At 34.6% G+C, this 27571-nt stretch overlaps 1 pseudogene; it reads right to left on the minus strand.

Annotated features, from left to right (window-relative positions):
- Nucleotides 1-14639: 14639 nt before the first annotated feature.
- On the minus strand, nt 14640-17862 carry LOC113700971 (probable dolichyl-diphosphooligosaccharide--protein glycosyltransferase subunit 3B; annotated as a pseudogene).
- Between the last annotated feature and the right edge of the window lie 9709 nt (nt 17863-27571).

A 27571-nucleotide genomic window follows, 5' to 3' on the forward strand; every position in this document is an offset into this window, starting at 1 on the left:
AACACCCACTCGTTACAAATATCAAATATCAAATAATACAAATGTACGCAATAATTGCACATATGATGCCTTACGAATTAAACAACTTTGTTTGAAGTGTCCAGATCTATGGATTGGCAATGGCGTTATGCCACCATACATCCCTTTCAAATCTTATTCATACATGGCGTAGAGTATCAGTACTCAGTGAAGCATTAAAGTCTCCAAATTTCACACAAATAACTGAATAAGACAACAAATCATAAATGTAAAATAACATTTCAATTTGCAACTTCCGAGGGATTGAGGGATAGGCTTGACTACTCAAACTTCAATTTTTGTACTCCAAATCACCATTAGAGAATTCAAACATCAACAATTGTGGCTTCTGCACCTCCTTTGATCAAACCTATTATTCAAGAAAGAAAAAAAGAATGAAGTAGCTTAATTGCATTTATGAATAGAAAAAATATTTCAAGTTTGTAAATAAGAAAGAAGATAATTTACCATATTCAAATTTCTCAAGATCCTCCAATTTTTCTTCTACATTTAACTCCTTGTTCGATGCCCGAAACTAGTCTTAAGCACAAATCAAGGCTAGCACAATTCTTGGAGTTAAAGAACTTCTGAATGGGTCAAGAGCACGTCCTCCGTACTAAAGGCAGATTCAGAAGCAACTGTAGAGACCGGGACAGCCAACACATCACGAGCCATTTGCGAAAGTATTGGCAATCGAAGACTATTACCTTTCCACCAATTCAAGAGATCGAACTGGGGATCCTCATTCTCACAATCCTCACTCAAATATTTGTCAAGTTCAGATTTAGCATTCTTTCCTCCAAGTTCAACTTTCCTTTTCTTGAACTCAATTCTGTATCTATCATTTATTTTTTTGGAGACTTCTCCATCAAAAGAAGAGATGCTATTTTCAGATCCACTAGAAAGTGAAGAAGTAGAGGATTGAGAAATAGTAGTTGATCCAGTAGGAGTATTGAGTCTCTTGTACTCATCAAACAATTCATACATTGCATCCTTGGCTACACGAGCCACAATGGCACCCTCGGTATCACCATACATTTTACAAGCAATGAATTCAAAATACTCAAATTTTGTCCTAGGATCAAACATGTAAGCAATGAAAATCAACATGTTATTTTTTCCACTCTTCCCCAATACTTATCATACTTGTCTTTCATCGTTTTTGCCATTCCACTCAAGTCAGAATTAGCACTTTCTGCCATTTCCTTTAGGATGCCATTAATGTGACTAAGCTCATTGATAAGATTATTAGATGTCACATATTGGAGCCAGAAACCTTTACTATGAGATCATAAAAGTTCTCCAAAAATATAGTTAAGAATCATGCCTTTTCCCAATCAGCTTTTGTTTGGCAATTTCTCTAGCTCATGCAGCATTTATGGATCTTGCTCCTCAAACCTCTCAAATGCCCTCTCAAACTTATGAGCACTGTCTAACATTAAGTAGGTTGAGTTCCACCTTGTTGCCACATCTAAACTCAGTAACCTTTTACAATCAATTTTTTTCAATTTCAGCACATTCCTTGAACTTTTTCAAACGAGAATGTGATTGTCTAATATATCTCACAGCTGTCCGGATGGAATCAACGGACCCCCCAAATTTTTTTATGCCATCAATCACAATCAAATTGATTATGTGAGCTACACATCTTAAATGAATCCACTTTCCCCCTAATATAGCTTTACCCCAATTTTGCAATTTTGCAGCCAAATATTGCACAACCAAGTCATTTGAAGTAGCATTGCCAACTGTTACTGTGAAAACATCATCAATCCCTCATTCTAATGAGCATTTCTCAATACTCTTCCCAATTTCATTTCCTTTATGACTACTAATTGGACAAAAATTCAAAATTCTTTTGTTCAATCGCCAATCACAGTCAATAAATTGAGCTGTCAAACACATATAATTTATTCGCTGAATAAATGTCCAACAATCAGTGGTAAGACAAACTCTAACAGCACTATGCCTTAACATATTCTTTAACTTAATTTTTTCATCTAAATAAAGTTGATAGCAATCTCTAGTAATTGTCCACCTTGAAGGAATTTTAAAAGAAGGACAAGCAACTCTCATGAGATGCTGAAATCCTATACCTTCTACATGTTTGAATGACAATTCATCAACAATCAACATGTAAGCAATGTTTTTTCTAATTGCATCAGGGTCATACTTCCAACTAACAAGTGCACTCTTAACATCCCCCCAGGAGTACCAACTTCTCCCAAGCATAATGTACCTTGCCCCTTAGACTTATTTGCAAGATTCATTTCACATGATTTAATATGGGATAAGAGAGGAGTAGTACCATTAGACTTCGGATCAGCAGCTATCATTTACGTACAGTAGTTACATATTCCATGACGAACACCTTGGACATAGTGAGGCTGAAAATGATCCCAAGCCAGTGACCTTTTCTTGTACTCGCCTGTCTTCTTCTTAACACCAAGGCCTAATTCTTCACAGCTATTGGAAGTAGGAACTGGACATGAAGATGGCATTGAATCACTTGAACCTTCTCTCTCCTCAAAAGTGGACATGTTTACTGGTATGCAAAAGAAAATGGAAATAAAATGAAAATATGTTTCCCAATATATGCAATAGATTAGCCAATACTCTTCCATGGCAATAACTCAAAAGGCTGATGATGCACATACATAAACACAAACACTTAGGAAGGTCAGATAGGTGGGCAGAAACAGTGGCAGAGCCGCAGAGGGCATAAAGCATGAATCCAATAGCAGGGGAGAACAAAAACAAGTAAACACACGGACTAGGAAACCATTTGAATTAATTGGAAAAGTTATGCCATAGAATAGTGAAAAGCCCAAAAGACAAAACCATATAGAAAAGAACCTAAAGAATGAATTAAGATGGAACATTAGTTAGAAAAGAATCTAAACAATGAATTAAGATGGAACAAAGTGTGTCTGTTTATTCAAGTGGACTGCTCAACAAAAGATGATGGATTTCAGACACATGTAAAGTTTCGACCTCAGATATTTACGTAGCTAAGAAAGCAGAAAATTGTTTAGAAAGAACAGGAGTAAGCTAAGGTTTTAGGTTTCATCGTTAAGACGAACTGCACGGAAAGTAACAGATAGTCTAGTTTCAGCAGAGGATGCTCCACGAGGCATGCCAACATTCAAGGCCTTAAAAGGGCTTACAGGCATCATGCTTTCGAGCCTTGAGATACTATGTTGTTACTGATGACATGAACATCTTTTCTTTTTTTTCTTTTTTTTTGTTTTAGTCTTCTCCAAGTAAGCGCAGTAATGGTCACAACACAGAATAAAAGTGGTATGGGCAACTCAACTTTTTATTTATTTAAAAAGAAAAAAGAAGATGAAGGCTAAGTAAAATCATGACTTTGCATCATTCTGACAAAATGTGGAAACCCCCCCTCCCAACTCTCCTACTTAGAAGCTGTTTGATGAAATGCCTAAGAAAAATAAACTAGAAACATAGATTAATAGCAATTATAGCATAGCCTAAGTAAAATCACCCGTATACGGCGTACCTCAATTTGTCCTTGAAGATGATGGCTTGAAGATGAAGACTGTCTGTTGGGCTTAAAGATGGCGTGAAGATGAAGATGAAACCGAGAAAGAGAGAGAGAGAGAGAGTGAAGATGAAAGCTGAGGAAGTAGGAAAGCTGAAGGCAGAATAGTTGAGCTCTTTCTAGTTCTTGGGTCTTGACTCTCGACTAAAGACTGGCAGAGTCTGGTGGTGGAGGTGGAGGTAGGAAGGTGAGACTTGAGTCTTGAGAAACGATGAGGAAGATGCGGAAGAGTTAACAGATTAGGTTTTCCAATTTGCACTTTTGCTTTTTTGTCATTTTGGAGGTTGACAAGTTGTTTTGTAATTTTTGTTAATTGTTAGATGTATCAGTATTATTGTTAATAACTTATTTTGTTATATAATATAAATTGTATATTACATATATAATATATTGTTAAAAATATTACATTATATATATAAATATTATTAAACGAAATCGAAATCATATTTTCGATTTCTAATTCCTATTTCGAATTCCCCAATTAGAAATCGGTAATTCCAATTTCAAAAATTATATTTTCGAATTTGACCCGATTTCAATCAATTGAAAATCAAAATTATTGAATTCTATTCTGAATTATCGAAATTTCAAATTCAATTCGAAATCGGTCGGTAAATTGGAATTTTTCGACTTTGTACACCCCTAATGGCTGCAGACTTTATAGCTTGTTATGAGGCATCCAACAATGAAATTTGATTGCAAAACTTTGTCACAAGATTACGTGTAGTGGATAGTATTGAAAGACCACTCAAATTATTTTGTGACAATAAGTCAGCAGTCCTATATTCCAATAATAACAGGAGCTCCATGAAATCTAAACATATAGATATCAAGTTCCTGACTGTTAAGAAAAAGTACAAAATGGATAATTATCGATAGAGCATAACGGGACAAATTCCATGGTTGCGGATCCGCTTACTAAGGGATTGCCATCCAAAATGTTTCATGAGCATACTGCTCGTATGGGTGTCATGTTATTAAATGATATACAGTTTTAGTGGTAGTTTGTAATTTTAAATGCTCTTATTACACTTCTCGATTATTAATGATTTAAGGATATTTTATGCATAAATAAAGTTTGAATTTATTTACACTCTGACTTTGGTATGGTTTGATCTCGTGAAAATTTAATGTAGACTAGTTAGAAATAGGCATGTTATGATCACATTACATGAAATTTCTATACTGCACATCCATATCATGATTCATGTCATTTAATTATATCAATATATGTAACCATTGATGGGTTGAATTACGAAATTATAACAAAGGCCGCTTTGATCCTATGTTGATGTAATTGATTGATCGAATTGGTTATAGATACATTGTGGTAATGACAATAAAGTTGAGATCATACGATTAATTGCAAAACATAATTATAAGGTTACACATATAGTGCAAGTGAGAGATTGTTCGATCCTTAATCCAACGTTGGATTTATATGTGAATAATTATGTGTTGCAAACTGTCAAATAAAATTAAATTCAATAAAAATGATCAAATATGGTTTGGGTTTAATGTATCTAATAGGGTGTGGACCTTTAATGTGTAGAGATTTAAGGGTATTTCCTATTTCTATGATGGGTTGAAATAGGGACCCAAAGGGTAACAAGAATGTTATCTATAAATAGGGTTATGGTCCCCAAGTCACACATTTTCTCATTGTCGTATTTTCTAGTGCCGACAAAATAGCTCTTTCCTGATATCCCATCGTCAAGAAAGATACCAGAGAGAAACTAAAGGGCTCTCTCAATGATTGGCAAATACGTGTTGATCTGGAAGGCCACCCCAAAATTTCTAGGGATTCGAGCACTATTTTGTCAACATGAATTCAGGTATGCTTCTACAAAATTTTTGTTAATTTATTTCTTAATAATTGTTATATAGATTTTGGATTTGATAGTTAATGATTTTCACCAAAGGTTAAATATAAATAACCACCCTAACATATGTTTCTTTGACTTTGCGTCTATATCAATATGAATCTTGCAAGACTTGAAAGTCAACCGGAGAAGAAGGATTAGGAACGCAGCGGCTCGTTCTGTTTCATTTGAAGAACATGAAATTATTAAAAACTTACAGCTTTAATTTAGTCCCATAGCTTTTCTTTTTCTTTTTTTTTTTTTTTTTTACTTTCGACCCCTGTTCTTTATTTGAAGAACATGAAGGACTAATTCTATGTAAAAAATCTTTTAAGGACTAAATTGGTGTTAGTGAAAAAGTTTAGGGACTAAAATGATAATTTTTCCTTAATTTTCTTTGTTTACATTGAAATGGAGTTGAAAGGGTTGAGTTCATATAGAGTGGTGGACGATTGGAGATTGAGATAGAGCAATACAATTCAATTTCAGTCATTTAAAATGGATAGTTGAGATCGAGCCAAGCCACTCTGACTTGAATCACTTGATCTACAACTATCCATCTCTGCAACCACGAAGAAACTCAATCCCAGTTGAAGGAATATTTTGGTTTCGCCGTATGACCACTTCAATCTAGCTTGTTTTCTGAGTTAATTCCTGAGTACATGTATTTTATCGTATTGCTTGAGGTGAAATGTCAACTAACGATTCAATTTCTTAGAGGTTGGTTATGGGACCAGTAATATCAAGTAATGACCAACCTAAGATTAAATCAAATACTACACTTGTGGAGAAACACTAAAATAGTATTAAGAGAATTGGATACAATGATTGAATGGACAAATGCATTATACTAGTCCCCCATTCCGTCATTACAAATGGCTTAATACTAGTCAAAGTATAGCTTGACCAAAAAAAAATGATAGATATAAATGGAGCTTGCACTAATACTCCACCTGTCGAGGCATCAGTTGGGCTCTCGTTGTCGCTGGTAGTAACATTTTAGAGCTCTGACTTTGGTACCTGATTTTCAAATTTGATGCAGTAACGATTTAGTCATCCTGTCACTGATGACCATTCAATTTTGAAAAATTTAAGCCATTCCCATTCTTGTGAACTTACTTCACTGAGACAAACCACAAAAATCCGTTTGTTTGGATTAGATATTATTTTCAAAAACAAAATTTATTTGCTAGTATCACAAACACACTTTTTAATCAATCATTTTATTTGTCTAATTATATTTTTATTTCATCAGCATAAGCATCTACCCCATAATCAGCCCACTCAGATCAATGCTCCCTCGGGACACGAACAAGCAAAGCAGGAGGAACATTCTAGAATACCAAACCGTAGTTAGTTCCCAGGAGATTTTGAAACAACAGAAACTCTGTTTGGATTAGCTGTTTTTGGAGGTGTTTTTCAAAAACTTTACTGTAACTGTGTATATAAAAAACTTTTACTGTAGATGTTTTTTTGAATTGTTTTTAGAGGTATTTTTAAAATATATTTTTGAGTATTTTTATAATTTACAATATTTTTGGGATATTTTTTTTTTTTTAAATTTTACATGACCCACCACTATCCCCTTCCTTTTGCCTCCCCGTCTCTTCTTTCTCTTCCTCTCATCCTCCCCTCTATTTCCTCCCCCTCCTCCTCCTCCTCCTCCTCCTCCTCCCTCTTTCCTCTCCCTTCTCCCTTCTCCGCCCTCCCCTCTTTCCCCCAACCCCAAACCCCTCTCCTACTCGCGGGTGGTGGCTGCGACTTTAGCCACCACTCTAACCACGACCGTCTTAGTCGGAGCTTCTGGTCGTGATCAGATTTGATCGTGACTAGAAAGGTTGCGGTCAGTCGAGGGGAAGGAAATTGGGGGTGGGGAAAGGGAAAGAAGAAAGGAGGAAGGAGAAGGAGAGAGAGGAGAAGGAAAAAAGGAGGAGGAGAAGGAGAGAGGGAGGAAAGATGGGCGGAGAGAGAGAGAGAGGAGAGAGGAGAGAGGAGAGAGGGTCTTGAGTATGGGGGTGGTGACAGTAAGGTGGTGGGCGTGGTGGTGGAGAGTGATGGATAGTTGTGTATTTTTTTTTAAAGTTGTTTTTGATATATTGTATGGATATGGTGTTTTTGAAATTGTTTTTATTTGTATATTACTGTAACATTGTAAATGAAAAAATTATTTTTCAAAAAAGTCTGAATCCAAACAGAGCCAGAGCTATTTAGAATTCTTTACCACTAATATATTGAAAAGGAACTTGGAGGGGAAATTAAATGAATTTAAAGGAAGGAAGCTGAAAATGATAGAAAACTGGAAGAGGCATCTATGTTGCTTCAAAAACGAGTAAACAACTGATGAAATTCACCTGAAGCAGCATTGATGCCTTGGCACACATGACCCCACCAAAACTTGGAACCATAGACAGAGTACTGCACTGGGAGCCAAGGATTTTGTTCAAAAGTCAGCACTATTTCTGGGGGTCACAAAGATGGCAAACCTGCATATAGATGAGCTCTATGGTCCCTCCATTTCCTATAGGGATCACACTCAGTACGTCAAGGCAACGGCAATCACGAAACCAAGAAGGAATATCTTTGAGGATTTCAGCGACCTGAAGCAAGATATACAAACACCAACAATAATAAGGAGATTAATGCATTCAAATTTTGAATTGCTTTGGTTCTCAGATTGATCCAAAATTGATAAAAAAAAAAAAAAAAACAGTTGAAGTATACCTTCGTGGGCTCTAGACTCACGAGCCGCAGGCACGTGCTGCTACACCGCTACAGTAATCAAACATCCCCACATCGAGCAAATATGTTAAAATATCAAGCGTAATAGCTACACTATGTAATCATCATCTTGATATATAAATTACTAAGGAGGTTTTGGTATAATAATTAATACTGAAATCCTAGAAATTAAAGGTTTTAGTTCAAATCAACTTCCTTGTTTTGCTTCTTTAGGCTTATACATTATTCCTCCCCACTTCGCTTTTATAAGGCTCACACATTAGATAACTTTGCTTTGACTTGATTCATGATAAGAAATATAACTAGATATTACACTTGTTTAAAACCGCACATAGTTAAATGTCAAAAAATTAGACTAATTTCCACAATTTCTGTTTTAAAAAAATTTAAATTTACTCAATTTCGTTCTACGGACAAAATCCTAAAGAATGTCTGAGTAGTGAAAAATATCAATTACCAATATGTTATCTGATGATTGTAACATAAAGTGCGGGAAACAGCAAAAGAACTTCCCTACAAAAAAGAGGGTTAAAAGTGCCTAACACTTAAAAGGAAGGGCCATTTTTTATTCTTAATTCTTAGCATATCTCAGCACATCTAGTCTTGTCATAATTATAAATATTTGATTTCATTATAATTGATTTGATTAAATTAAAATCCATAGATTTGATTTGATTAAGATATATAGATATATTTTATTTGATTTGATTCAATTTTAATTAGAGATTGCACATATCTTGTAGGTCCCTTTTTCTTGAATATACAGAAAATTTCCAAATTCTTAATGTCTTCTTAGTTTTCTAACATTAATAAGCTAAAAGTTGGAGAAGTTTGAGGAAAATGCAAGAAATTGTTTGTAACAAGCGCGTCCGCAATAGTTTTAGTACCAAGTTACGTATGGTTGGCAATCGGCATCTTCCCTTTTTAATATATGCTTCCTTTTTTGCAGAACCATATGTTTCGTTTAACATATACTTCTTTTTTCATTTATGTTTTTCCTTTTTAATCACTCAGAATATTGCATGCACCAAAGTATTTATATAAATGTAAGGAGAACTGTAGAAAGGGTGCTGGCAAATTAACCAGTATTCCTTCATCCTTGTTCAAAACTTAAAACCTTTGCAGCAGAAAAGATGGCCAACGACTCATCCTTTGTGGGCTTCGTATGTTCCACGATTGTTTATTTTGTTCGAGATGGAAAAAGTCATTTCGTGCTTATCCTGGTGGTTGGCTTGCATCTTCCTTTGGTCGTAGGTTCGCTGCTATGTCTCTGGAGATAAATGTCCTAGCGCATTAGTTTTAGTTTTTCAACTAATCAGACTCTTCAATTCGACCAAGTATGATGCAGGTGTTAACCTTTAGATTTGGCTGGTCAACAAGTTGACTAGAATTGTAAGTGAATTTTTTTCAATTTTTAAAAAAATAAAAAGAATTGTAAGTAACTCATACATGGATAATTGGATATACCCGTATCCATTTATTCAAATGGATTTAAATGAGTTGACTGTACCTTATTTACCTCGAATCCAACTTGTTTGCACCCAATTCCAATTCATTTACATCAAACTCTAACCTTTGAATATATAAAACGATTTACACCGGTACCAAATTCCTACTTATTTACACCGGGGACAAACTTGTGCGAGACACAACTTGTGAGGCCCCATAGCCTAGAAGCCTAGTTTAAAAACCTAATTTCAATTACATCAGTTTATAGTAACTTGACAAAATTTACTTACTTTGCCCACCCAAATTATTATAATCACTTCATTTCCCATTATCTTTGCATTCATTCTCATTGTAACTTTCCTATAATATACCAACCTCTACTCTTTTCAGTAAGGTAATATATGAATTAAACTACCAATTAAAATAGAAGTAGGTCAATCAACATTAAAAGTCAAACTGTCGTTGTACTAAACACAATTAAATTGCTGTTGTATCAAAAATAACTCTTGTTTTCAACTATGATGTACAGAATCCATTCCTTCCAAGGCAAGTTTTATTATATTTTTCTTTAGAAACTCTTCTATTATATTTTCAATCTTTATGGATTAATTATTTAAATAATTACCTTTTTTTTTGTAGAAACTTTTTCTTATTCTTATTCATTATTTATTCTTAACATCTAACTTTGATGGACATTGTGTTCTTATTTTTTATGTATTATCTTGCTTCAATTTCGAATCAGACTAAATTTGCAAAAAGTTAAATCACTTGATCATTTTGTCTTATGCTCGTCCACTTAATCAAAATTTCTGGATCCGTCTATGCGTCTAGGGTTAAGAACCTGGTACACAACTACGTACTCCCTTCCAAATTGCTTTTGAGTCTAAAAGTCTCAATAGGGGAAGATATTTTTAAGCTTCAATTCAGTAACTCCCTATATGTAGTAAAAAGTCAATCAGGCAAGTAGAAAACTCCAAAAATTACATAATCAACATTCAAGCTGCTCCAGCAAAAATTAAAGCATACTCTCTCGTTAATACATTCATCAGCTTATTCTTTAACACAAAGTAATTTGCTTTACAAAAATCCCATGATTTGTCCCCTTCTGTCACCAATCCTCAATTACTGTTGTTATGTTGCAGTTTTTCCAAAGTACCGCAACCCTTATATTAATAGCAATATAATTTTAAAAACAAATAGCAATATAATTTACCCATGCAATGGCGAAAACAGTGGAGATTCAAACGATGAGGTATTTCTAGTCGTCCTGGGCCCAAAGGTAATACGCAACCCCGACTGCCAGCAAGAGTAACTCTTTTTGAAAGTGCTCAAGCTAAGTTAGTTGTTCCATACTCTTAAGAATAAGCTCCACGAAAAAATAAAAGAATAGTTCTTGATTGTTTCCCCTCGTAGCAGTTGCCACAGGACCCACTAATTATATTATGTGAGCTTTGAAACATAAGATCTCCTAGAACCAAATGGTTACAAAAGCAGCAACTTAAAGAGAATTTTTATGAAACGTTACAAGATTCAAGCCGCAATTCTAAGTTCTTATGGACCATGTTTGCTAAAAAGCCCAAAACCTAGGCCTGTTTGGATTGCAATTTTTCTCCAATTTTTTTTTTATTTTTTACGATCATATTTTTGAATTATCTTTTTAGCTTAAATATATAAAATTGCCACAGTACATTTTTCTATAGAAAACTTTAAAACATTCGGGTTTTGAGCTTAATTCAGACTTAACCCAAATTCACTTATTACCCCTTAATTTCCTTAATATAATTACTATAAGTATTAAGTCATGACGTTAATTTAACATCCGCAACATTAAGACTAGACACAAACCAATAATAGTCCATTAAAAAGTATATAAATCAAGAATTTTCTAACTATAATCATATCTAATTTGTTCAAGGTCTATGAAAAATAGTAACAAAATATGATAACAGTCAGTACATCTTAAAAGGTTGGAACTTCTCTATAATCCTTTCAATTTGCTCCAACTAAGATTTATCCACTACCATTGTTCACAATGACCAAATTTGAACTGAATGCAACATTTGAATCCAATGAAAGAAAATGCATACTAACACAAATAAAAGCACTACAAGAATTTTGGTCTTCAATGACAACTACTTTTCGTCACAAAAAAGCAAAAAGTCGTCACTGATGACTTTTATTGACAACATTTCGGTTGTCACAGAGTCGTCACTGAATCTCCGTCGGTAAAAGTATACAGTGACGACTTTAAAGTCGTCAGTGAATAAAAACTTTTTTATGACAAGATATGTTGTCAATAAAAGCTACAAATTTAGTGACGACATGCTTTCTTGTCAATGATGCATGAAGCAACATAGTCAGTGTATATATTAATTAGTGACAACTTTGTTGTCAATAAACCCCTTATCAACTGTGACAACAACTTCTTATCAATGAATAGTTTTGATTCAGTGACAACAACAATTGTCAATAAAGACAACCTGCTTGAGAAATGCTACTCATTTACAACACCTTGCAATGTGTAGTTTGATGATTTCCTACTACAATAATATCTAAAAAATGAAAACATCAGCAATGTTTAATAAATAACAAACGTAGACACCCGTTACAATAGGAAATGCCATAATAACATATTAAATATTCAAATGTCATAAATAAGTGCAACATCACACTACAAATAGTTTGATAAGTTTCAATAGAGCAAATTTTGCCATATAAGTCAAGGCTACACTAAAAAACAATTCCAAGTCCCAAAACATTTTCCGTGCTACCGAAACATTTTCTAAACTTAAGATAGCACTATAACCATAGTTTTTGAGTCGACACGTAAGCCGTACTGCTAATCTTCCAAACCTCTAAAATGAGCAATATATCTGCAATAAAATAGTAAAGTTATTAGTAGATGATAGAAAAATTAAAACAAGGAAAATTAGTTAAGGAGTCACCAAAAAATAAAGTGAATCATTTGTTTTAAGTCTCATCTAGATAGTGGCTATACAAAGAGTAGAAAAAGAGACATTATATGGGTAGTTCGGAAACAGAGTCTACTAGAGGATGGAAGTTTAATAACATTCATTAAGAGCCAAGGATTATATGGGCAGAATTGTTCCACTTCTTTATTTTAATATTAAGATGTCAAAGGACAGCAACAAACGATTCCACATTTATGAGAAACAACTTTGCAAACTTCACTGTGTTTTAGACCAAAAGTAGTCTTTGAAGCTTTGAATGTCATAGGATTTCATATATCTAAAAATATGTAACTATACATAAGGTCTAATAAACAAGAAAAAGCAGCCTTATCACCTACCAAGCACTTTTGAGGCTTGATACTACAAGTTAATATTGTCACCTACCAAGCACTTTTGAAGGATACTAATTTGTCCATTACTTGAGACATGAATCCAACTACTGCCTACAAGAATAGTGAATCAGCATATACAACAACAAGATAAAAAGCAAGTCCAAGCACCGTACACATGATTGCAAGTTGGCTAATTGAAGAGACAAATTGGATATCCTAATAGCTGGAAGCTATAAGAGCTACACCTAGAGCCAAAAAGTCAAACTTTATCCGAGTCCATGTTAATAGTAACCTGTGGACTTATTGCCAGAATAATTACTTTTAAGACTCCAACAGTGGCAGGGGGAGAGAAAGTGCTACTACAAGAAGCAGAAACATATTCAAAACTATCATCTTTTAACTAAAGTGAGTTAGCAACTAGTGTTCATTAAGCACATTTGTCAATATCATAATTATGCAGACACAATACTTTGGTTAGGATACACAGGAATGTCAAAGCCATTATTTACAAGTGACAAATCACATACAACAAATTGTAGTGACCAAACTTGTAATTCATTGTTTGAAAACCACAAATTGATTACCAAAAAACATGAAACAGTAATCATTTTCAAGATTTTTGAGACTTTAGGCAGGCAAAAGCAAGCCCTGAGTCTTAAATACGTTTGGAATTTTTTTAATCTAGTTTTTCATTTTCTTGCCTGTACTCTGCTACCAATGGAACGCATTGCAAATTCCAGTAGTTCAAAGAAGTAGTACAACATACATGACTAATTTGTGCTGTGACATCTGCCAAAGATTGTCTTCATGACACGATTTTGTGCATTGACAGAATGATTTAGACTCATGCAGGACATATTTGCTTCATTTCGAATGTCTTTCCCTTGTTTTTCTGTCTTTAGTTTAGATAGAATCAGGATATCAACTAGCTTCACACTCAATTTTGTATCGCAAGTGGAGATTCTTCACCAAGATTCTACTCATTCTAAAGCACTTACCAAAAGATACTTCATATGAATTAAATATACATCATCAAAGCAGCCATTCAATCGAATTACTTGCCGCATGGGAAGTTTCTACTTCAATTTTAGCAGAGTCAATAGCACTTCAGAATGGATATTGCTTCAGAAAAATTAACACAGTAGAAGCAGAAAATGCAATAAACTTTAGAGATTCTTATGCAACCCAGCAAGTATTAACCATAAAACAGATAGAAGGCATTCATTCAAATTACTTGCTGCATGTGAAGTTTCTCCTTCAATTTTAATAGAGTCAATAGCACTTCAGAACAGAAATTGCTTCAGAAAAATTTGCACAGTAGAAGCAGGAAATGCAATAAACTTCAGAGGTTTTTACGCAACTCAACAAGTATTAACTGCACAACAGATAGAAATGAGACGTAATGTCAAAGTACTTACCACTTTCAACTCCATCAATCCATCAAATGGCTGATAAGTTGCTATTCCACTAATACTCATGTCCTGTCCCAATATTGATTCCTTGGCATTCTCTGCTAGCCATTCTTGAACCAAATCTAATGACAACTGGTACAATAAACAAAAAAAATCTTACAAGTAATTACACTCCATCCTTAAACTTAAAATCAGCATATAAACAAAAGCGAACATTTAAGTGCAACTATATATTGTTATTAATGAAAAATTCTGATTCAATGATAACTCTTTATCACCATGAAAATTGAAAATTTTCCTACAACAATTATATCTATAAATGGAAAAAAATGACAATGATTTATAATTAGCAAATGAATGCATCCATTGCATTACGAAATGTCAAAATATCATATAAGCATTCAAATATCATAATGAAGTTCAACAACACCCTATAGCCAAGGTTGCCAAATTTGTCAAATCTGGGACAACTTTTAAGAAGAAAGCCAAGAAGATCCGGACCAAAGTTACCTTCCATCGTCCTAAGACATTGAAAAAGGACGGGAACCCGAAGTACCCACGCATCAGTGCTCCTCCTAGGAATAAGTTGGACCATTATCAGATTCTCAAATATCCTTTGACTACTGAATCTGCCATGAAAAAGATTGAAGATAACAATACCATGGTATTCATAGTTGACATCCGTGCTGATAAGAAGAAAATCAAAGATGCAGTGAAGAAGATGTACGACATACAGATCAAGAAAGTGAACACTATGATCAGGTCTGATGGAACAAAGAAAGCATATGTTCGGTTGACTCCAGACTACGATGCTTTGGATGTGGCAAACAAGATTGGAATAATATAAACGAATTTAGTCATTGTTTTGTTCCGATAAAAGATACTGTCTTTTAAGTGTGACAATTTGCTAGGCTGTTTTGTCGTGAAAAAAAAATACCAAATTTCAACACAAGGGGGAATTTTTAACATCAGACAAAATTTCACTAAACCTTGCCATTTCCCAATTTCACTATATCTCTTGTAGTTCGGTTGCTTAGCTAAAATTTGCAATCCAATAAGAACCTCAATAATTAAAGCTGGACATTCAAAATCAGCCCCAAGGAAAATCAAAATCAGGCCCAAACTAATGCACCAAATTAGCTCAAGAAATAAGTACTGCTATTAAACTTCAGCCTCAAAGGAATAATATAACAAGTTGATAAGGCAACAAGCACTACTATAACAAGTACTGATATAAGTACTGCTATGAACAATATAACCAGTTGATAAGACGATAAGCACAACACTAAAGGAAAAGCAACTTCAGTTCACTTGCTTAGCTAAAACATTCAAATAAACTAAACTAAACTAAACCAAAACAATCCAAACTAATGCACCACAGAGGATACAAGGTGTCAAGTATGATAACCAAAGTAATGTCGATCATGATATAAGGTGTCAAGTAGGAGCAATGTGTACCAACATAACTAGAATGTTTCTTTGCCATTTAAAAGCAAAAAACAACTTTCTTGTTCTAGATCTCTGAAATTACTTTTGCTGTTTGTCATGGTGTATTAATTCCATAGAAAACCAGCACCCCTTAATATTGTATTCCAATCAAACTAGTAAGTTAGGCAAGTGGCGGGACATTGCAAAACATTCACAATGAAATTTACTTCAAGAATGGCACCAAAAATGGGAACCATTCATGTGAAAAGAAAAGGTATTACCTCAAGGAATGCCTTCAAAACCCACATAAAAGTTAGTATTATTACTCCGTTAACAGAAAATCCAACCTACATCCAGCAAAAAGTTTGTGATTATATAGTATAAAATAATGCTATATGGAGAACAAACTACCATGTAAGACATGAAACTTAAATTCCAGGAAAGCAAGCAAAACAGATTTTACAAAGTACTTATTCTTACTCGAACTAGAAAACTACCATAAAGATCACCGTTGTGCAAGTTGATTGAGAATTACTTATATCACAAATAATATAGCAGTATCCTCTTGCACTAAGCTCTAGCACTCAAGCATCATCCTCTCTAGTCTAATTACTGAGTACGTAGTATAGCCTTTTAAAATGTTATGGAATTGTGAATCAAATTCTTCCAACTCCTGAAGAAACACCCACTACCAACTGCAAATGCCAACTTATAGCTCTAGTTCATAATTTGGCATGTGATTTGCAATTTGGCCGCAGGTTTACCATTCAAAATTGCACCTTTCCTCATTTAGTCGGAAACTTATCTCAACGCCATATCTACATGTGAAAGAAGATCTAGAACAGATACCATAGAAAACGAGAAAACAAGTGATTGCTATGCTTATTACAAGCATTTCACCAAGACAACACCAAAAAGATACATAAATCACTGCCAATTACATGATTCAATTTTTTTATCAACAGTTGCAAATACAGAATATGAGCACAAAAGCAAAATAAAAGGTACATTGTTAATTTACACCAAAAATAAAACGTCAATTTTCCTTATCTGAAACACTAACAAAAACTAACATGGTAGAACAAACTAAAATCAAGAAACCAGAAATGCGACAAGAATGCCAACAAAAATCATCTGAACAGCCCAGGAGGAAATAAACATCACCAACCTCTGAGCATTCCTATTCCTCACATAGACAATAACATGAGTAACAAAAGCCAGCAACAATCCCACCACAGTGTACAAGAACCCAACCGCGAACCCTTTAGCTCCCAATTGCATCCCGGACCCCCTGATAAAAGAAAACCAACTTCCCAGGGTCATTCCTATCAACCAAAAACATGGGTATTTTCCTAATTATGTTATGCATTGAACCGGAGACACTGAAAAAGTAGACAAAAATCTCTCCGGTCATCCAAATACTCTTATTGTGCAAAAGGGTGTTCCCATAAATCACTTTTTTCACCAAGAATGGAGCCGAAATCAGAATAACAGCAATGAGAAACATCAATTGCTTCTTAGAAATCAAAGAGGGGCGATCAATTGGCCCAATGCTCAGCTTCGTTTTGGCCTTGACAAATTCAGCCATGGATTCGGCGAGCCTCGAGAAATCTGATGCATTTATCTGGACGGAGTCTTTCTTGACATCGGTGTGGGGCAGAGAATTTACTCCGAAAAGGGCGAAAAAGGACTGGAATTCTTGAAATTCGATGTCGAAGAAGAAGAGTTTTGAGTGAGAAGTTGGAGGGTTGTTGGCTAAAAAGGATTTAGAGACGAGGGAGAACTCGGATTTGAGAGAAGGGAGGGAGAGTTCGGGTTTGGAGTGGAGTTGTTGGGCGTCGAAGAAGACGAGGAAAGCACAGGGACGATGAGTTGGAATGGATAGAATCCGTTTGAGGGAATCAGTGAGATGGATAACGCCGCCTTTGGGGGACTGGGATTGGAGGGATTCGAGCTGCAAGAGCAAATCCGAACTGGGGTCTTGAGAATTGGTGGAGATCGGGAGGAGGGTGATGAGGAAGAGGATGATGAAGATTGGGGCTTTTGTGAAGGCCATTTTGCAACCTACTATAAGTTAATGTCCGTCTAAATTCTTTTTTGGGCGAAAAGGAAAAAAATTGGTGGTAAAAAAATGGTGGGAAAACGAAAACTTTTCCTGATGAATTGACGTGGGCAAAAGTAGAAAAATATGTTTAAAGTAGCATTGCCTTTTGAAGGATATTTGCCTGACGAATTGCCTTTTAATGCTATAGTATTATTCTTTATTTTTTAGCAAAAAATAAAAATTTTCATCAACATAGGTGGCAAAATTTGTTAATTTCATATAATTGAAAATGTACTTTTATAATTTGCTAATATTTTATACTAATTTCTTATAATTGCAGCACTAAAGAACATTATTGCAGCAAGCGGGATTCTGTGTTTTTTCTATTTCAAGGTTAGCTCGCATGCGGGTTAATGTTATATTTGAGCGCGAGAAGAAAAAATTGGTAATTAGGCTCTTTGGGCATTATAAGTAAATATTTAAATTAATGGCAGTTTTATTACATCAATATTATTGTATTATCATTATTATGATTATTGTATTATTTCTTATGCAAATATAACATTTAATTATTTAAATTTGATTTTATTTTTACAATTTATAAAATTTTTATCACTTATATAATATTTTTAAAACCCTAATACATCTAAATTTGATTTTATTTTTCAAATTTATAAGATTTTTATTTAAAAAAATGGGATACGGATAAGATATCCGGTTGGTTCGATTTGCATAGGTGCATATGAGAATATCCGAATACTCTTTAAACCCGCATGCGGGTTTAAGGAGATTATGGCAACTCTCTGACACACTAGTTACCCATCCAACTTGTGTGTAACTAAAATATATTTAAATAATATATTTCATATTTTTGTTATTTAGAGTTTAACAAAACATTAATATTGGGTAGATTTGAGGGATATGCATAATTTTGCATATTTGTAGGAATATTAGAAAATGGAAAATTTGGGTAAATTCCCAAATTTTGGAGGTAAGGTGCAATCCAAGAACTAAAACAGTCATTTATAAAACCTTAACAGTAATAAGGTGCAAACCAAAACTGCAATCCAAGAGTAATATCATTACAAATTTCATAACCATACATTAAATAAATAGAAATGCAATCCAATACTATCCAAAACACAAAATGTCTTGGGTATAATAGTAATTTTGCATTATATGATGTCAGCAATTGGGTCCCAAGTTCTGCCAGGGGAGGTCAGTGTAATTGTGGAAACCTCAGGGGAGGTCAGTGAAATTGTCAGAAACCTCAGGGGAGGTTTCTGAAATTATCCCTTTTTAATATTGTCAATTGCTAGTTTTTAATAGTTTTGTGAAAATATTGATAATGGTTGAGAAAATTTTTTTACATTACTGCAAGTAATAAATGTGCTTTTGTTCTTTTTCAAACATTTATTTTAATGTTTAATTTTGTTTAAAACTATTGTACTAGTATAGATTTGCAAGACAAAACTTAAGTTCTCAATAGTTAAAAAATTCATTACAGAGAAAACACAAAGTAGTAGTTGCAAAATGTGTATAAATTACAGATATTTTAATGTGTATAAATTACAGTTTATTTTAATGTTTAATTTTGTTTGAAACTATTTTACTAGTTTAGATTTGCAAGACATAGATTTATGGGTAATTTTTTTTTTTTTTGCTTTCACATATTTAATTTATGTTAAATACAAAACCTACCAGTTTCCCTTTCAAAAAAATATTAGTGCAACACTTTTTGAATTTTACTTACAAACATTTATGTATTTAACATAAATTAAATGATTCAGAGTGAAATGCCCATAAAGAGCAGAATATTTGTTCATGTAATGGAGGAAACCCACAAAGAGTTGGTACTTTATGGGTCATTTCTTTTTTAAAAAAAATTTAATTTATGTTGAAAAGATAACCTGCCAGTTTTCGTTTTGTAAGAAATCAGTGTAACACTTTTTGAATTTTACTTACAAACATTTATAAATTTATCATAAATTATATGTTTGAAAGTAAAATACCCATAAAAAGTTGGTACTTTGAATAGATAATGCTCATTTGCCCATAAACTACACTCTCTGAAGGCTATTTTGTTAATTACTTTGTAGTACTTTGTTATTCCTTTGCTAATACTACTTGGCATGTAGTACAAAAGATAAATCTGGCATAAATTTCTTATTCCATTGATAAAAAGACCTGCCTGCCTTATAACTATTGTAATGAAAGATATATCTTTAGAGTTTATAACAAATTATTACTTAAGTTTGAGAAAATTATAAAATATTTATGCATAGTTTATCAAGATACCATTCGCAATTTCCTAATAAAAAAATAGGGGCTAAATTGTAAAAGTTAGGGTGCCATAATAGAAATAATAAAATTGGTGTATTACATATGGGGGTTAAATTGTAAAAGTTAGAGTGCCATAATAGAATTAATGAAATTGGTGAATTACATATGGGGCTAAATTACAAAAGTTAGGGAGTAATAATAGAATTAAAGAAATCGGTGTACTACATATGGAGCTAAATTGTAAAAGTTAAGGTATCATAATGGAATTAATGGAATTTTTTACAACATTTGGGGCTAAATCGCAAAAGTTAGGGTGACACAGTAGAATTAATGAAAGTGACTTAAAAATAATTACTTTAAACAGTGACAATTAATTCTTGTCACTAAATCCGAATCGGTAGAGTGACAGTGACGATATTAGAAGTTGTCACTATAGAGATCATTTTAGTGACAACTTTTTCAAGGTCGTCACTGAAGACTTAGTTGCTTTGAGCAATTATGACAACTTTCCTTGTCGTCACTAAACAACCACGTTTTGTGACGACTTTTGTCGTCACTAAAAAATGTTGTCACTAATGACCATATTTCTTGCAGTGTAGTTTGTGACGAAAATAACGGGTCGTCACTAAACATTTGGTTGCTTTGATGCAATTGTGACAACTTTAGGTGTCGCGACTAAAGAAGCTCCTTTTGTGACGACTTATTGTCATCACTACAAAATGTTGTCACTAATAACTTTTTTTTTCGTGATCAGTGACGACAACAAAAAGTCGTCCGTAAATAACTTAAATTAATATTTAAGTAACTATGACTAGTTTAATAAATCATCAAATTTTAAAAAAAAATTAAATTAATATTGAGGCTCACAATTAAATAAAGTCATAGTTAATAAATCATCAAATTTAAAAAAAATAAATTAATATTGAGGTTCACAATTAAATAAATGCATTAGAGATGTTCAAGTTAGTGATGATACTTATGTTGTCACTAACTACACTATAGTTTTATTGACAAAAATTGGTCGTCAATAAACATAAACAGTGACAACAACGAAAAGTTGTCAAAGAAAGTGGTAGAATTACTGACAACTTTTATCAAGTCGTCACTATCGCAAAACTCGCGCCTTCCAAGTCCCATGGCGCGAAGTAGTTTTGTGACGACAATTAAAAGTTGTCACTGAAAACTCAGTTGCTTTGAGTCAATTGTGACAACCTTCAAAGTCGTGACTAAACAACCTCATTTTGTGACGACTTTTTGTCGTCACAAAGAAATGTTGTCACTAATGACCTTTTTTCTTGTAGTGAAAACTCAATTTCTCTAAGTTTGGAAATTTCAGATTTGACAAACAATCTTTGAAAAATCGTATCTCACTCTTTGTAGGTCCAAAATTGGAAACTTGGTACCGTTGGAAACTACTTTCAAAGTACTAAAAGTTCCTAGAAGACACTTTTCCATGATTACAGATGGAAGATATTCAAATTTTGGCTTAAAGTCGCTGATTTGGGCTATCAAGACAGTTTCGGAGTTGGTTTTTGGCCAACTTTGAAGATTCGGCAAAATTCACAGAATACGAACTAGCCTCTGAAATTTGAAACTCATTTAGAGTTACAATCAAAGTTTAAAACACAACAAGCAAAACAAGAATCAGAGTTTTGAGCACCAAGATATAGCAGCTCAAATTTGCTGAAAATTTCTCACTAAACAAGAATTTCCGGGTTTGAAACGTAAACTTTGAGACTTCAGTTGAGTATCGAAATAGATTTGGAATGTCACCAAATTTGGTATGAGCACACTAACATATGAGGGCCACTCCTTTGTCAAATTTCATGCAAAAATTTGTACAAAAAGTCAATTAACAAGACCACTAAAGTTTAAAAAATTTCCAAGGCAAATCGGCCTTATGCTTCTGTTTTCCTTTTTCTAATATTTGGCCGATAAAGTCATCTCAAATCTGGTTCATTTATGAAGGAAAGGTCTAAGAAATATCCAATATATATTTGGTAGATGATTGACACCAAAAGTTTCAAAATAACAAGTCCCAATTCGAGCTAAGCCATTCGGCTAGCTAAAATGCGGGTTTTCCATCACTGATACAGTTTCGTAACTAGGCCACAACTCACTCAATTCAACTTGGAATTAAGTATGGTTTGTGGCATTGGAAAATAAATTCATAGGGCTACAATTTCTCAGAAGAAAACACTTTAAGATTCAGTCCATAGCTAGCTCAAATTCAAGCAACAAGTTCCAGCACCTCACTGTCTCTCTAGCATAGCCGAGAAACAGGATAGGTGACTTTGAAAGGCTGGTACGGTTCACTCAAGTAGAATCAGGAGATACATTTTATACCGTTATAAAATTGGAAGTGTCTGGTTTCTAATGCTGCACACGGAACTCGATTTCAATATTGGAGTAAAGAGTTATAGTCGTTTGAAATTCGCTGCCAGAGAAACCCTGTACACATTTTTCAGTCATGAAACCATTTCGAAATCTAAACATTTACCCAACCAAATCAAGTGAGTTTTGGTGGAAACTTTTCACACAACCTATACAACATATCTACATCAAAATCAAGTCAATTTAATCACAAAAGATCACACCAAGGGGCACGGCAAAGACAGGGCAGAATCGGCCCTTCTGCCGTTTCACTTTCTTTGAGTTTTCTTTCCACTTTTCAACTTATAATCACTAGTTTAATCACTAAATTAACATAAACAACACCCAACATCATCACATCAGTTCATCAAGTCCATTGTGGGATTTCATAGAGCCCACTCACATGATTTCCAACAATATAGAGGTACCCACATGAAGCTACAAGCTTCCAAGTGCAATTTAACTTAAAAAAGCTAAGATTCAAGGGTTGGATTATCATTACCTCCTATATGGTGTTAAACCAAAAATTTTCGGCCCCTTTGAGCTCAAGAAAACCGTGAGAATGAAGCTCTTCTCCTAGCCCAAGATGATCTCCAAGTTATTTGCAAGGTGTGGTAGGAATTTGAGATGATTTGGTGCAAGTTTGAGTGATGAGATGAAGAAATTTTTTGGTCTTCTTCCCTTGGTGTTGCACGGCTGCTTGAGAGAGAAAGGGAGAGTGTTTCTGCTGATGGTTGAGGCTTCCTTGAGAAGTTTAAGAGTTTGTGGCCAAAGTTACTCCAAAAGTCAACTAAGAATAGTACATGTACGCGCGTGTTTCGTGCTTGTTTCCTCTCGGGTTTGTTTCACTTGTGCACTAAACCTCCAATGTACTTTCTTAAACATTATAATTATTCACTCTTAGTAGTCTAGAATAAATTTCTTAAATCTCTATTTAACCATTCCAACTCGATATTCGTGAAATTCTAATTCGCGCGCGATAAGACGAAATTTACGAGAAATTCATATAACGATTATATAATTAACTACTACTAATGTAATTAATTATAAAATAATCATTTTAGAAATAAAACATGAGTACTCAAATCTCCAAAATTATTTCACTTTTGATTCAAATATAGCCTCGATAAACGTGTTTTCGCTATTTCTTATCGAACGAGCCTCCGAAAAATAAATTTTTCTAACAAAACATTTTTAAAACATAAAGGAGACATTATTCCATATAAATGGATTTAAAATGATTGAAATAAATTATTCGGAGAAAACGGGTGAATAAATAATTAATTAAGCCATTAAAATAAGATTAAAATAAGTAAAAATTCGAGTCGTCACATCCTTCCCTCCTTAAAAAGAATTTCATCCTCGAAATTCGTACCCTGATTTATGAATAACCCCAAATACTTCTTTCGGTCTCCTCTTTAACTTCTCAAATTGCTTCCCCGATTCCATAATCTCTCTATAAGGCCTTCATTAGATTGATTTCCTTGCGTTTTAACTTTTTGACGTTTCGATCAAAATCTTTACCGTCCCTTTCCTCACGTGACCAATTTTCATCACTCTTACTTCTCCCATTCAACGCACACTTATTGAACTTAACTATTCTCAGGTGCCGTTCATGATCTTATTACAGGTCTAGAGACATGGAGCAATAGATTACATATACATATAAACAGTAAAATCAATTAAAAGTAGAGTAAATTTTCATATGCCATAAAAGATCATAATAGTTATACTAAGTTATAATAAGTTTATCAAATCGTTTCAAAAGAAAAGAGGAAACAACCAGATCAAAATGTGCTAAGTCGCAATATACAACAAAAGGATGTCATCCCCTATACAAAAGATTACAACCTCTAAAAGTGCCAGTCTATGTTAGGGTAAAACCACAATCCCTATTTGTCGAGTGGAGTCAAATTCACCCCTACTCGTAGAGTTTTCCCCACTTGGATCCCTCTTACAATCATTGGTATTAATTATTCCTTCCGACACTCGATTGATTTGCAGTGGATTTAGCAGGTTGTTGAGAATTTCCTTCTCCCTTAGAAGTTTTAAGGCAAATTGAAAACTTATGCTCGGTACTACTGCACCTCAGACATTTTCCTTGTTTTCTCCAGCACTCGACCTCAGTGTGGTTAAACTTGCCACAATATGAACAAGTTACATGAGGAGTCACGGTTTGACCAGTTTGAGTTTCCCCCTTTTGTTGATCTCGTCTACTCTGATTTTGTTTTGGCGGGGCTTCGCTTGATAGAGTTTCTCCGGGTATTTCAGGCATCTTCACTCCTCCAACCCCTTTTTCCATTTTAAGGGGTTGGGTAGACCTCTCGGACTGTTTAGATGTATCGCTTGGGTTACCTCTCTTTCTAGCATGAAAAACTTTAGATTAAAACTTAGCATTTTCTACCCTCTGTGCCTTATCCAAGGCATCCGTAAAAGTGGTAATCTGAGCTGCTGCTAGGAATTTTTGGATTTCTACATTTAACCCCTGAATAAACCTCCTTATCCTTTTCTGTTCGATGACTACAAGCTCAGGGGCAAATTTGAAAAATTTTGTGAACCGCTTCTCATACTCGGCCATACTAAATAATCCTTGCTTCAACTTAATAAAGTCGTCCTCCCTCTTTTCTTATATAATTGGCAGGAGGAACTTGACATTAAACCCCCTCTCAAAGTTTACCCAAGTCCAAGGGATTTGTTCTCTTTCTCACTTTGCACTAACAACATTCCACCATGAGCGTGCTGGCCCTTCAAATTGGAAAACGACAAAATTCACTTGCCTTTTCTCGGTATAATCTAAAGCAGCAAAGATATCAACCATCCTTTCAAACCAAATTTCCGCTACCTCGGGATCAGACCCTCCATGAAACTTAGGTGGAGCGAACTTTAAAAATTGCTCTAGGGCTCTATCCTCACCCCTCTCTTGGTTCCTTGGTTGTTTGACTGGTTCAGATCCTTGGTGCTCAGCTAAGCACTCGAGAATATCGGTCATGCGGTTAATAGCCGTAGCTACTTGGTCACCCTCTTCGTTTCTAGGGTTTTGGTTTGGTTCAGTCGCAGATCCCCCACCTCTCTTGGGAGTGCGGGGTTGCCAAAACCCACGCCCACGTCCCCGTCCACGTCCTCGCCGATCCATTTAGCAAAATTCTAAACGCATAATAAAAGTAGAAAGTATAAGCGCATGAATTGAAAAATAGGTACACATTGCAAGAACACTTTAAATCAAAGCATAGTTATTTGCATAAGTTAGAAGTCATGTCACATGTCAATGTGCATACAACGAATTAACAATATCAAATACAGGTCATAGGCAACTAAGTGCCGCAAATATAGGAGTACATGTGGGCAAAATACAAAAGGTCTCACGGCGAGCACCATCCCTACTATCCTATGCAGGATTTAAAAAAGGGTAAAAAATAAAAAAGTCCCCTGTGATAAATCTAATACACAGAAAAGCCCTCCATGGTTTCAAAATATACAATATAACCCCTCATGCTTTGAACTAAATTGTAAAGGTGACGGAATCCGTTAAACTTAACAGAAATTATCAAAATGACCAAAATATCCTGATATAAATAAACAAAAGACAGCTTAAAAAAATCATTTGTTTTATTTTCTAAGTAGAGAGAATTGAGAGTTAAGCGGTAGAATAGGTAAATTTGATAAAAATTAGGTATAAAATTTTTTTTTTAGGTTCCAATAAGTCATTTCCGTTAAGTTTAACGGATTCCGTCACCTTTACAATTTAGTTCAAAGCATGAGATGTCGTGTTGTAAATTTTGAAATCATAAGGGATTTTTCTATGTATTAGGCTTACTACAGGGGGCTTTTTTGTTTTCAACCCTTTAAAAATAGAAAATCATAAGTGTGACAGCCCCACCTTCCCCTAAGGCGAACCAAAGGGGTTAGCGGACTGCCTGCCCAACTCTCGCCAGGACTAACGAGACAGTGTTATTCTTGGTTTTGATGATCACAAAGGACTTTGAAATGTTTATCTAACTCTCTTCAAATATAAGTGCTTTTTGCCTATCAAAGAATCAGGTACGAATATGTCAAGAAATGAAAATCAACCAAAAGAAGAAGCAAAAAAACAGGACACCCATGTCGGACGTCCGAAAGGATGAAGATCATTAAGAAGGAAATTCTATCGGACGCTCGTGAGGAAGCATCGGACGTCCGGATGGATCGGACGTACTCTTCGGACGCACATCGATCGGGTCGGACGTCCTAAAAATTTCACAAAGTGTTGATGACTCTCTGCCAAGACTCTGTCGGACGCTCGTAAGGAAGCATCGGACGTCCTGAAGGATCGGACGCATGCTTCGGACGCACATCAATCTCATCGGACGTCCTAAAAGTTCCACGAATATTTGATAACTCTCTGGACGACGTTCGGACACAGAAGCTCGGACGATAAAATCCCATCGGACGTCCGAACAACAACTTGACTGGTTTTCGGACGATGGGATCGGACGATGACTAAGCCGTCGGACGTCTGACAGCTCCAACGGCTAGCTGACTCTTCATCTGCCTTCTATCCGTTGGAAGTATTAATGAAGCTCATTTTTGGTTCCCTTTAAATACAAACGATTCTGAATCAGATGGGGACTTTTGCACACTTTGTTTACAAGATCTCAAGAGATATTTTAGCTAGAAAATAGTCTCCAAAGCTAGATTTGTTCTCCAAGTGGTGTGAATTTATTGTGAGCATTTCTCTTGTGGTTGAAAGTTTCATTAGTGTAGCTTTGTTGAGGGTTATCTGAGTGATTGTAAAACTTCTTAGCTTGACTAAGTGTGGCTTAGGGCAAGGAGGAAGTGCTCCCTCCATTGTACATCTAGTTGATCATCTTTCATCAAAGAGAAGTTGCTCAACCTAGTGATTGGTCTTCAAGTTTGAGGAAAGCTTGGTAGACAATCAGTTTGATATTCTATCTTATTCCTTTTTGTTTAATAAAATTCTCATTGCTTATCTATACTTGTTTTTCGAATCAATATTGCTCTCTTCTTCTAATCTATTTGATTGATCATTACTAGAAAAGAAGGTAAATTTTTATTAAGCAAAAATTGCATAAATTTGATTAAGATTTTAATCAACCTAAT

This window comes from Coffea arabica, chromosome 7e, assembly GCF_036785885.1.
Source record: "Coffea arabica cultivar ET-39 chromosome 7e, Coffea Arabica ET-39 HiFi, whole genome shotgun sequence".
NCBI lineage: Eukaryota > Viridiplantae > Streptophyta > Magnoliopsida > Gentianales > Rubiaceae > Coffea > Coffea arabica.